General features: G+C 36.7%; 1 long non-coding RNA gene across 1 annotated transcript; it reads right to left on the bottom strand.

Moving 5' to 3' along the window:
- Positions 1-9,466: 9,466 nt before the first annotated feature.
- LOC141377190 (uncharacterized) lies at positions 9,467-11,444 on the bottom strand. Its single transcript, XR_012389314.1, has 4 exons — positions 11,316-11,444; positions 10,580-10,637; positions 10,400-10,463; positions 9,467-10,285 (listed from the first exon to the last, which is right to left on the bottom strand). It is a non-coding gene; the product is annotated as an uncharacterized lncRNA (long non-coding RNA).
- Between the last annotated feature and the right edge of the window lie 401 nt (positions 11,445-11,845).

The raw sequence follows: 11,845 nt of genomic DNA, 5'->3' as shown, positions 1-11,845 counted from the left end.
TCCTTTAGCACTTATTACAACATCAAGGCAGCGTGGCATGGAGGCCATAAGCCTTTGACACAGTTGAGGTGTTATGAAGTCCAAGTTACTTTGACATCAGCCATCAGCTCGTCTGCAATTCGAGGTCTCTGTCCCCTTATCTTCCTCTTGACAATAGGCTATAGATTTTCAAAGGGGTTTAAATGAGTTTCCTTGCCATTTAAGTAAAGGGATTCCATAGTCCTTAAACCAGGTACTGGTAGCTTTGGCACTGTGTGCAGGTTCCAAGTCCTGCTCGAAAATAAAATCATCATCTCCAAAAAGCTTGTCAGCAGCAGAAAGCAAAAAGTGCTCTAAAACCTCCGGGTATAGAGCTGCGTTGACTGTGCACTTGATAAAAGACAATGGACCCACACCAGCATATGACATGGGTCTCCAAATCATCACTGACTGTAAAAATTTCACAGTGGACTTCAATCAGCTTGACTTTTGTGTCACTTCACTCTTCCTCCAGACTCTGGGATCTTGATTTCCAAATGAAATACAAAATCAGCTTTCAACTGAAAAGAGTACAACAGACGAGTACTTTTTCTCTTTAGCCCAGCACAGACACTTCTTTGGTTCTACAGCTGTAGCCCATGTCATGCAGTCGTCTGTATGTTGTGGTTCTTGATGCTCTGTCACCAGCCTCAGTCTCCCGTGCTTGACAAGCCTCTCAAGGCTGCAGTCATACTAGTGCACCTTTTCCAGCCACATTTTTCCCTTCCTCTTAGCATTGAGAGCATCCCGTTTCTTTTGCAATTGCCCTTTGAGACTTTTCTTCCTTATGGAGGGTTCCAATGATGTTCTTCTGCACAACTGTCAAGTCAGCAGTCCTGCCCATGATTCTGAAGTCTACTAAGCAAGACTACGACAATTTCAAGGCTTTGCATTAATTAGTGGACTAGATTAAGACACAAGGAGCCTACAGTGTTGAACTTGGTCATGATATTCTAATTTTGGATTAGAAAAATATTCTAAATATTCTAACTACTGGATATGTTATTTCAACTTTAATCCCTAATAATTTAAATTGAAACAAAATAAGGCTTGAAATATTTCACGTTGTGGTTAGTGAATTACTATAACACAAACTGAAGTTTCTTTTTTTTAAACAAATTATTGAAATAAATGGACTTTCCCTTGATATTGTAATTTTTAGGCACATACATGCATGTTGATCTATTATGTGCTTTATTATTGTCAAACTAGTAGTGTTATTGGATAGGAATGTTTAGATGCACATCCAGTCTTTTCCATTACAGAAAAAGGCCTCCCTATTATGGCCTTGCAAGGATAATCTGTCCCCTTTCACCATCTGTTAGCCCATAAACACTGCAGCTGGAAACTCACAGCCACTGTCTTACTGATCTTCCCATCACACCTGAGACTCATTTACTGTGCACAGATTCTTTGTAATGAATGCATACATCTCTGAACAAACATGAAACACGCACACATGCACAGGCTAATAGCAACTGTGCATGCATTTCAGTGCACATATTTACTAACAAACACAGATGGCTTTTAAGATACTGCCATTTACATGGCATATACCATGACATTATCTCAGTTGATTACATACATTTGTGCAAGACTGCATTTAGCCTAACTAACATGATGGCATAGAGCTGACTGAGTTAAGTGCAAACAGGCCTTCTATGCAGAAACAGGGCTGTGGTTGTACTGCTTCTTCATCCTTCAACGTAAAAACTGCTGCCAATCTACAGCACAAATCTCGTTTGTCTCCCACACAGAAAACATACCAAGCCAGAAAATGTGCGTGAGAGAGAAATGAATTGCAACGAGGGGCAGAGGGTCCCCAGCACAGCTGAGAGACACTGGAGATAAATTGGATAGAGAATAGCAAGGAGAATATGTGCTTTTGATGGACGGTTTGGACTCCCATGGTGCCAGAAAATTCCGAATTCTCTCCTTGGCATGTAATACACACACAGAGAGGAACAGAATAAAACCACATCAACAACTAAATTAAGCAACAATTAAATTAAGCACAATATAAAAAAAGTTGAAGATTTGCTAAAACTGAAGAGTCACTACTGTAATTTTACTATAATCTTGATAAAAGCAGACAATTATACTTTGAGCACCAGAAATAGTATACTATTGTGTGTGTGTGTGTGTGTGTGTGTGTGTGTGTGTGTGTGTGTGTGTGTGTGTGTGTGTGTGTGTGTGTGTGTGTGTATACATTATATAGTGGGGGAAATAAGTATTAAACACGTCACCATTTTTCTCAGAAAATATATTTCTAAAGTTGCTGGTGACTTGAAATGTTCACCGGATGTTGGTGACAACCAAAGGAATCAATATATGAAAAGAAAACAAATGTAATTTATTTACAAATGAAGTTATGTGTAATAATATTAAATGACACAGGAAAAAGTATTGAACACATGAAGAAAGGGAGGTGTAGAAAGGCAGTGAAACCCCAAAATTCCAAAGGCATGCAGTACAGGTGAATTGGGTATGCTAAAAAAAATTGACCATAGTGTATGAGTGTGGGAATGAGTGTGTGTTTCCCAGTGATGGGTTGTGGCTGGAAGGACATCTGCAGCGTAACACATATGCTGGATAAGTTGGTGGTTTATTTCGCTGTGGCGACCCCAGATTAATAAAGCTAAAAAAGAAAAGGAATGAATTGATTTATATAATTAGTCCAGCATCTTCAGTACATTACCAGAATGATGAAGATGAAACCAGGGTGGACATTTCTGCAAGACAATGATCCAAAACACAGCCAAGAAACTCTGAAATGCTTTCAGAGAAAGAAAATCAAGCCCTAGAATGGCCCAGCCAATCCCCTGACTTGAATCCAATAGAACATACAAAAAAATACTCAGACCAACATTAAGATTTTTCACTCCGTTTAAGTATGTAAAAAAAATATCACTTGAGCAATGCATGGGGCTTCATTCTCCATATAAGAGGTGTGCTGCTATCACCAAAAAAGCCTTTTATTTAAAGTATTAAATAAATTTCAGTAATTCAGTACTTTCTCCTTGTGCCATTCCATTGTCATTAAACATGGACTAAATTTTCAGATTTTTTAGTTTTGTTTTATTTTTATGTTTGTATTGTTTGGGTTTTTACCAACATCTGGTTCAATTCCATGTCAACAGCCCCTTTAGAAATAATATTCCGAGGAAAATAACACAATGTGTTCAATCCTTATTTACCTCACTGTATATGTAATGGAGTACAGCTAGTAAAGTGATGTGCAGGTGAATCTCAAGTCTTTAGCCTCCTTGTTAGAGCAACCGACTCCCATGCGGGAAGTCGCAGGTCCGATCCCAGCTCAGGGCAGGTTGGGTGGTGTAGGACTGGTGGGATTACATTGGTGCCGTGACATGGATGGGAGTGAGGTTATAGGGGTGAGTGTAATGCCGGGCAGCTAGCAACTGACTCCCATGCGGAAGGTTGCCGGTTCGATCCCAGCATTCATTAATTTTCTTTTCGGCTTAGTCCCTTATCAGCGGTCGCCACAGCGGAATAAACTGCCAACTTTTCAAGCAAATGTTTAACACAGTGGATGCCCATCCAGCTGCAACCCATCACTGGAAAACACCCATACACCCTCATTCACACACACACACACACACACACACACACACACACACACACACACACACACACACACACACACACACACACTATGGACAATTTTAGCTTACCTAATTCACCAATAGTGCATGTCTTTGGATTTGTGGGAAACTGGAGTACCGGGAGGAAACTCCACACAAACGTGGAGAACATGCAAACTGTACAGTCTCGAACCAGTGACCTTGCTGTAAGGCGCCAGCACTACCCACTGCAACACCGCACTGCTCATTGTTGTCCATACATGCAAATTCAAATTTATTTAGATTTTTGAAATATATAAAGCATCTGGCTGTCTTAGCATGTTTTAAACATTTACATTTCATAAGGTCAGCACATAATGAAAAGAGGATCATAGCAGACTGTCTCTGTTCTGTTATGACTGACTGCCTGCATTAGTAAGTGCTCTTCTATAAAGACGTCTTTTTGAGATAGATAATAGTGGCACAATATCTTGCTCTTCTGAATATTTCACATCTTTGTGCCTCGCGCCTTTAAATCCCCTGTCGGGAGGGCTGGTTCATAATTAATGCAATGCCTATTTAACATGCTTTAAACATTTAAAAGCATGTCCCTACCCCCAACTCATGTTTGGAGGGTGAATTTAGAAATATCAATGTTCTTGCAGCTGGCGTATTGAAAAAAAGCACTCTAACTTTACAGCAAACTCAAGTAGAGTGACTGGATTATTATTATTTTCACCACAGTCTTTCCTATTCCAAATATAGCGTTTGCTTTGTGATACAGCTGGCTCACAATGACCAAGTACTTTAACTAAAATGTAGAAAGGGATGTCAAACTACTGTATATGCTGCATGTAATATGTGGAACATGTACACTATAATGTCAAATATTGCAGAAATTAACATGCAAATTAGAGTCTGTAGGGGATTTGGATGCTTGATTCCCATTGGTTAATTTAAAATTATGTTTAGAGAAATGTACAGAGAGTTACTGACTGCATTACAGTTCCATATCACTATACTAAAGGATTTATTTTGAATTGACAGCCTACAACCTATGAAACTACATTATTAACTGCTTTAAGCCTGCTATCAATGACTTTTAGAATTAGCCATGCAGGCTCTGGATGTCTTTAAATGTCTTTAAATACAATTTGTGAACAATGCCTTTAAGTGTTTTAACCATAATATAAGCACGAAAAATTCCACACATGGCGTGTAGCAAACACTGCACATCACATCATCACCTTGTATGCTTTGATATCTATAATTCAACTTCTTTTGATCAGTTATTTTTTATTAAATGTGCATTTGCAAAACATTCCAAGCTAATTGGAAACATGCAGAAAACATAAAATATGTTTTTATTGCACATTTCAGATGACAAATCCACTAGAAGGCAGAGTCGACATTTTTAAAATCTGAAACGTATAACTTAGGGGACACTTTGTGTTTTATATACACGCCAACTAATAGCATTGCATAACTTGATTTTACCTTGCACTTATCTCTTTTGTGAAGCTGTGCCCACCGGATTTGAACATGGGTGTGACATTGTACAACGTTTTGTAAAGTGAGCCAGAAAGGAATCTGGCTGGATCTGTAAAGTTGTCCATGTGAAGTTAGGAAAGTGAGGAACATATATTTGACTGCAAATCATAAACACAGTCAAGTTGTTTAGTGATATTTATTTGGTCGGTTTATTCATCACAGACACGCTTGTTAATTTATTTGTCCTACTGTAATATCATTAATGTGAAAAGCAACAAAAGTTGTTGGTGTCATACTGCCCCATATTAATCTTAAAAAGCTAAAAAAAAAAAAAAAAAAAAAAAAAAAACAGTCAAACATACTGTTTAATATTGAGGAAAAGCACCAATCAGAGAGGCAAATGTCTGCAGCCCGTTTTCAGATGTCTCCGTTTTCCCCCATTCACATTGAGATGGAGCAGCAGGGTTTTAGAATGAAAATGGCCTCTTTAGCGTTTCCAAAACGCTCCGTTTTCGGCACTCGAAAACTCTGGTGTAGTGTGCAAACGCATTAGTGTAAACGGGGCCTTAGACTGCAGCTTCACACAGGAAGTTTGGCCAGAAGAATAATGGTCATGCCAAACAGAGCATAGTTCCTTTCAAGGTCTTTTTTCACTTCATTTTGTCAACTGGTGACGTTTTTTTTACCTCGCCAATGTCACCACCGGCTTGCTTGGATCGGGACTTGTGTAGCTGCGCTTCGGTGGATTTGCTCTTCAGTGTTCGAACTTTCAGCAGTGAAACTGAAACCACCTGAACTAAACTTAACTGAACGTCAACTCTGAAATCTGGACTTTACAAGAACTATGTTAAGCTGCTTTGACATAATCTTCATTGTGAAAAGCGCTATATAAATAAACATGATTTGAATTTAATTGAATATTATGAATATTATTATTCTTACTCATATTATCTGAATCTAGCCTTGTGTTTTGATGTCTACTGGGGTACCAATGTTTTAAAGAAACTAAAGTGATTTTTGACAAAACTACAAAAAGTCTATACAAGTGGAAAAACTCAATGTCTACATCACAATTTCTCTAAATCTTATGCTCTTAGCTTCTACATCAGTTATAGTTTGCAACTTTGCCTCTTCTTAATGTCATTGAAGCCCAGGCTATGCAGACGGCCACTGTTTGACTTCTGGATGGCAGCTCCATTGCACCTTCTTGCTTACTGCATGACTTAATTGAGTATGATGAGGAAAAACAGCAAGAATATACAGCAACTTTGCCTAACACTAGTGATTACCGTCAAGAAATTTGTGTGGCCTCTTTTGGTTTTTCACATAGCAGCTCAACCACAGATACAAGTTCTCGACTAATCATTTTTGTAATTTATCTTTGACAAGATCCATCCATCTTCAAGCTACCAATTATTAATATATTGGACCTCATTGCATAAGCTTGCTTGATTTTGTCCCAGCAAAATCTACACCATCTAAAACAAAAATATGAGAATAAAAGTCAATTTATTTATAAATTATTGTTCTTTTTTCCTTTTTGCATTAGCAGTGTGATGTTTAATGTTCTTCTCTGTGACAACACTGATTAGATTAAGATGTCTGATTAATTAAAACCATTCAGATGTTTGAAAAACACACACCAGTCAAGGAAACTGTATAATCTTATTCTCATTTACTCACAATTTAAAAAGGAATTAATCTTAAAGTCTCTACTATTGAGCCCTCAAGTATCAGAAAGCCTATCTGACAACCACTCAGGCATTCTGCCGTCTGGAAGACAAATGCTGGAGTAAGATTTCAATTTCTGCACGCGTCTCCTCCTGTGAGGCAGAATGATTGGGAGAATGCAGTAAGCCGGTCCACATTCATTTGCATTGTAAGACAAACAGGAAATGAGATAAATGAGATTTGTGTCACAGCTTGGTGGAGGAAAAGGATGAGAAATCGAGTGGAATGAAGGAGAGAAGGAACAGTCATAGCAGACTAGGAGGAAACAGACGCTATTGCTAGCTTCAGCAACTCCATCAGTGTCTCCAGCCTTCATCGTTCCTCTTTTAACACCACTCTTCCTGTCTAAAAGAGGGCGTTCAGCACAGTTCATCTTCACTTACAGCCCATCATTTGATCACTGTATTTAATTAATCTGTGATTAGAGCTATCCAGTATTATTAGAGTGGCGTATCACAAACTGCTTGGCCCCCCGCTAGAGTGAAGGCAAGCCCCCTATCGAGTTCTTCTGCGAAGAAATGATATTGTTTGCAGAGTCTGATAGCCTACTATTAATTCCTTATAATTAGATATTAACAACAAAGGCTGTGTAGTCAATACGAATCAAATTCTAACTGAAAAGTACTGGCACAGTGCAGAATTTGTCAATCACAGTGAAAAAAATATATGGGCGAAGCAGTGGTGCAGTAGGTAGTGCTGTCGCCTCACAGCACTAAGGTTGCTGGTTCGAGCCACGGCTGGTCAGTTGGCATTTCTGTGTGGAGTTTGCATGTTCTCCCTGCCTTTGCATGGGTTCCCCGGGTGCTCCGGTTTCCTCCACAGTCCAAAGACATGCAGTACAGGTGAATTGGAAAGGCTAAATTGTCCATAGTGTATGAGTATGTATGGATGTGTTCCCAGAGATGGGTTGCAGCCGGAAGGGCATCTGCTGTGTAAAAAATGTGCTGGATAAGTTGGCGGTTCATTCCACTGTGGCAACCCCAGATTAATAAAGAGACTAAGGGGAAAAGAAAATGAATGAATGAATAAATGAATGAATGAATATATATATATATATATATATATATATATATATATATATATATATGTAGAGTTCAGATGCAAAAACCTCTAAATGCCGTCGGAAATGTTCCCCTAAAATTAGAATTTTTCTCAACCGTCTATGTTTATGTTCAGTTGGGTCACTTGCAAGGCAATGAAAAAGAACTTATTCGTCACTACAATTGTAAAATTACTGAGCTGACACACACGACTTGGTGAAAATTTATTTATTAAAAATTTTATAAGAAAATATCAAATGGCTTTGCATCTAAACTATAAACTATATATAAACTATATAAACCATATATAAACTAGATATATATAAATGTGAAGGGACGCTGGACAAAGGAGTGCAGATCCAAATGCAGGTTTATTAGGAGAATAGTCAGGCAAGCAACGCTCAACATATGGGCAAACAGATGCATATATGAAATCCAAAATTGTGGTCAATAAACAGGTGGATGGTCAAAGGCAGGCAATGGACAGGAATAAACAATAAAATAAACAAGGGTCCAACATGGTAAGGCAAGGCAAGTCAGGGCAAGGCAAGGCAAGGAAAACGTGTGTGCTGTTCAAATACTCCTTGTAATCAGTCTGTAATGATTTTCAGGCTGAGTGTGTGTGATCAATGGATCCCAGGACAGGTGTGTGTGAACGGTGCATCACTGGATATAGTTCTTTAGTGTGGTGTGTGTGTAGTTTTCCGATCTGGATGAATACCAGTGAACTGCAAGGATTAGATTGCTGGTGATTGTGACATATATATTATAAATTAATTATATATTCCAACCCAGGCTCTTTTTGAAAACACACCTCTATATACGTTTCTGGAGACCGCAGAATATGTGCCAGGAGGTACGTTTTTTTGCAGTTTTTATTTTCAGGAATCCACGAGAGGCTGCTGTTGACTGATTATTTGACTGACTGAATGACTGACAGATCGACTGACATAACGTCCTCTTTCCCCAAACTCAACCAACAATTTTCAAAAGCAATTCAGAAAAAGAAAAGCCCTCATCTGATTTTAACCACGTTTTCAGATTTTAACACATTCTCACCCTGTTATTTACTTGATTATTTTATTTTTTCTGCTTCTGTTTTTGTCTTATCTGCTCTCTGGAACCGTTCTTTATCGAACTTGACCCCATCGTCATGGTCAATTCCTTCCTGCTTCTCAAGTTTGCAGACGTACAATACATGGCGAGCTAACAGGACAAACTGGTTACAGCAGGAAAGTCATCCTCATGGAGGTAATCGGTCAGCTGGTAAGCACAAAAAGGAATGGCATCGTACCGCCCTGTACCGTTCGTTTAAAAAATGAAATGCAGCCACACGTACCTCTGGCTACATAATTCATGCACTCAAAAAAATGATATGTTGGCGTTAATTAACTTTTTTTTGTCCACTGGTTCCACGTAACCGAGTTAAGTTACCTTTAAGAAAGAATATTAATTTTAGTGAACTTAAGTTAGTTACATAAAGGTAATGTAATGTTGTTTAGTTCAATCAACGTAACATTTATAATTTAGCTTTAATCAATGTAGTTATTTAAGTTCAATTATTCTAAAATTGATATTGTTATGTTTAACCAAATAAAAAAACAGTTTCCGTTTCATTGAGTTTATTCAATAGCATTTTTACAGTTTTACATATTTTCCAGCAATAAAATGATTATCAAAATCCAAATACTGTCTTTATCTGTATCTTCACTTATTACAATAAGTTACAATATTAATACTATTAAAATAATAGTAATACAAGTATGAAGCAAATTGAAAACATTAAATGATTTTAAAAATATGCTTACAAAAACATCATAAAATACACTTTTCAAAATAATACTTTTTATATATTACAAAAAACATTCAAAAATAATATTTTGCCTTCAAATGATTTATCAAAAATATACTTAGAAAGCATAAAGTCTTCTTTTGTAAACTATACTGTACCTTCTTTACACTGAAAAAGCAGATAACACTTCAGTTGTTCAAAGAAAGATTAACATTTTAAAGCAAAGTAACACGATCAGTACTACACCATAAATTAGACCAACCATCACAGAACATGCAATAGCTACACACATTCATCTCTCTGACACTTGCACCATTTATGCACATTTGCACCAGACACTTTCTTACAACCACTCCCTATATCTAAAAAACAAAAAACAAAACATTGTGCATGAAGTCTGCTTTACACAGGTTTGTGGGCTTGACAAACCACATGTAGAAGCATTCTTAATTCTTAATTTTTTGTATAATTAGCACATCTTGGGTGTATCGCCTCTTCTTGTTGATTTGCTGAATTTGTCCTCAATTGTAAGTCACTTTAGATAAAAGAGTTTGCTAAATGTTAATGTAACTACTGTAGATTCATAAGGTGGTGTTGCACATCAAGGTTTGCGCTTCATCATGCCCAGCATCCTAAAAAAGTCAGGTAAAAAAATAAAACATTTACCAACAGATCAAAGGTGAAAGGAGGAATTGGTTTAAGAGGAAAATACAAAATGTTTAAAAAAATAAAATAAAAGAGCTTACCTTTTACTCCCTCACTTAGGGGCTTTGAGGATGCATTCACACCTTTTTTTCCACTGGTGATGTTCTAAATGACATGAAATGACAAATAGTAATTTACTAAATAATTAGTAGTTAAAATTACTAGTAATTTTTTACTGTACATCATTTTAATGTGTGTATAGGCATCTAAAGGCATAGTACCTGGATGATCCACAGTCTCCTCAGCCAGATATGGGACTTTAGAAGTTGAGCTGTAAACCTGTGAGGGAGAAAATAGATGTGAGTGAGCAAAGATTTAAAATAATAAAATATAATAATATAAACAGCAAACTACTAAACTTAAAAATTTAAATGTGTTAGATGACCAAACAAATGAGCTTACATTAAATATGTCATCATGCTAGATGTCATCCTATTTAAGTGTCACAAATGCATTTTTGCAGATTTTTTTTAAGTTAACAGGCTTGAATAATACAATTAGATAATAAATAACAATGTGCCAACACCACATTTTAATTACTATTATGTAAGTTATCAAAACTAGCATTCAAACTCGACAAACTGCTTGACACTCATTTAAAATAAACACCATCAAATCAAATAAAAAATCAAAACACTTTTATTGTCACATTATCAGCAGCTTGTGTGCTATGATGAGTGAAAAGCTTAGACTATTCTAACATGACCATTCCTTACTACCAACGTTTGCAACTTTATTTTGGGGGAGTTAATATATATACCAAGTATAAAATTTCACAGGAATGCAAAACAAACTATACATTTATCTGTCTATAATGTGGAAAAGACAAAGGGAACTTGGCAATTTCATAGCAATATTATACACAAACACAACATAGTATTACAAGAGAGTACATTTATGATTAAAATGTTGTCACAGCCTCAGTATAAATACATAAAAAGTAAAAAAAAATCTCACCTCTGTGTCCACATTGGGTAAAGCTTTGTGCACGTTCTCAATTTGTACTGTAATCTTCATCTTTTGATTCCCATAATATGGCGCCGAGCTGAGAGTGATCGTTGTGGTTTGAATCTTCTTACTTCCTGTGTTGTTTTGAAACTGCGCATGTGCAGATATTACTCCACCTATTGACCAAAATGCAGTACTGCAGAAGCAACACAACTCCCTTTCATTCATGTTAATTAAGCAAGCTGTTTAAATGTGAAAACTTACTTTTTCTAATTTTTTCCAACACAACACTTTTATTTTTAATACACAAACATAAGCGAATTGTTTAATTTAAACATAGTTACATTCTTTGGACCAACTAAAGCCATAATTCATTTTTTTGAGTGTGGGTTTCCAGAAATGCATAGGGCTATGTTTTCAGAATGAGCCTGTGTTAATATATTCATATCCACCAATATGTATATATATATCAGAGGTTGAGTTAACCTAATATTTTCCGTTATTGATGCATTTTTTTCCGCATTGACGGAAAAATCTGA

The sequence above is a fragment of the Danio rerio genome, chromosome 13, assembly GCF_049306965.1.
Source record: "Danio rerio strain Tuebingen ecotype United States chromosome 13, GRCz12tu, whole genome shotgun sequence".
NCBI classification, from domain to species: Eukaryota; Metazoa; Chordata; class Actinopteri; order Cypriniformes; family Danionidae; genus Danio; species Danio rerio.
Note: the sequence above shows the minus strand (reverse complement) of the source record. Positions and strands in the feature narration are given on the sequence as shown.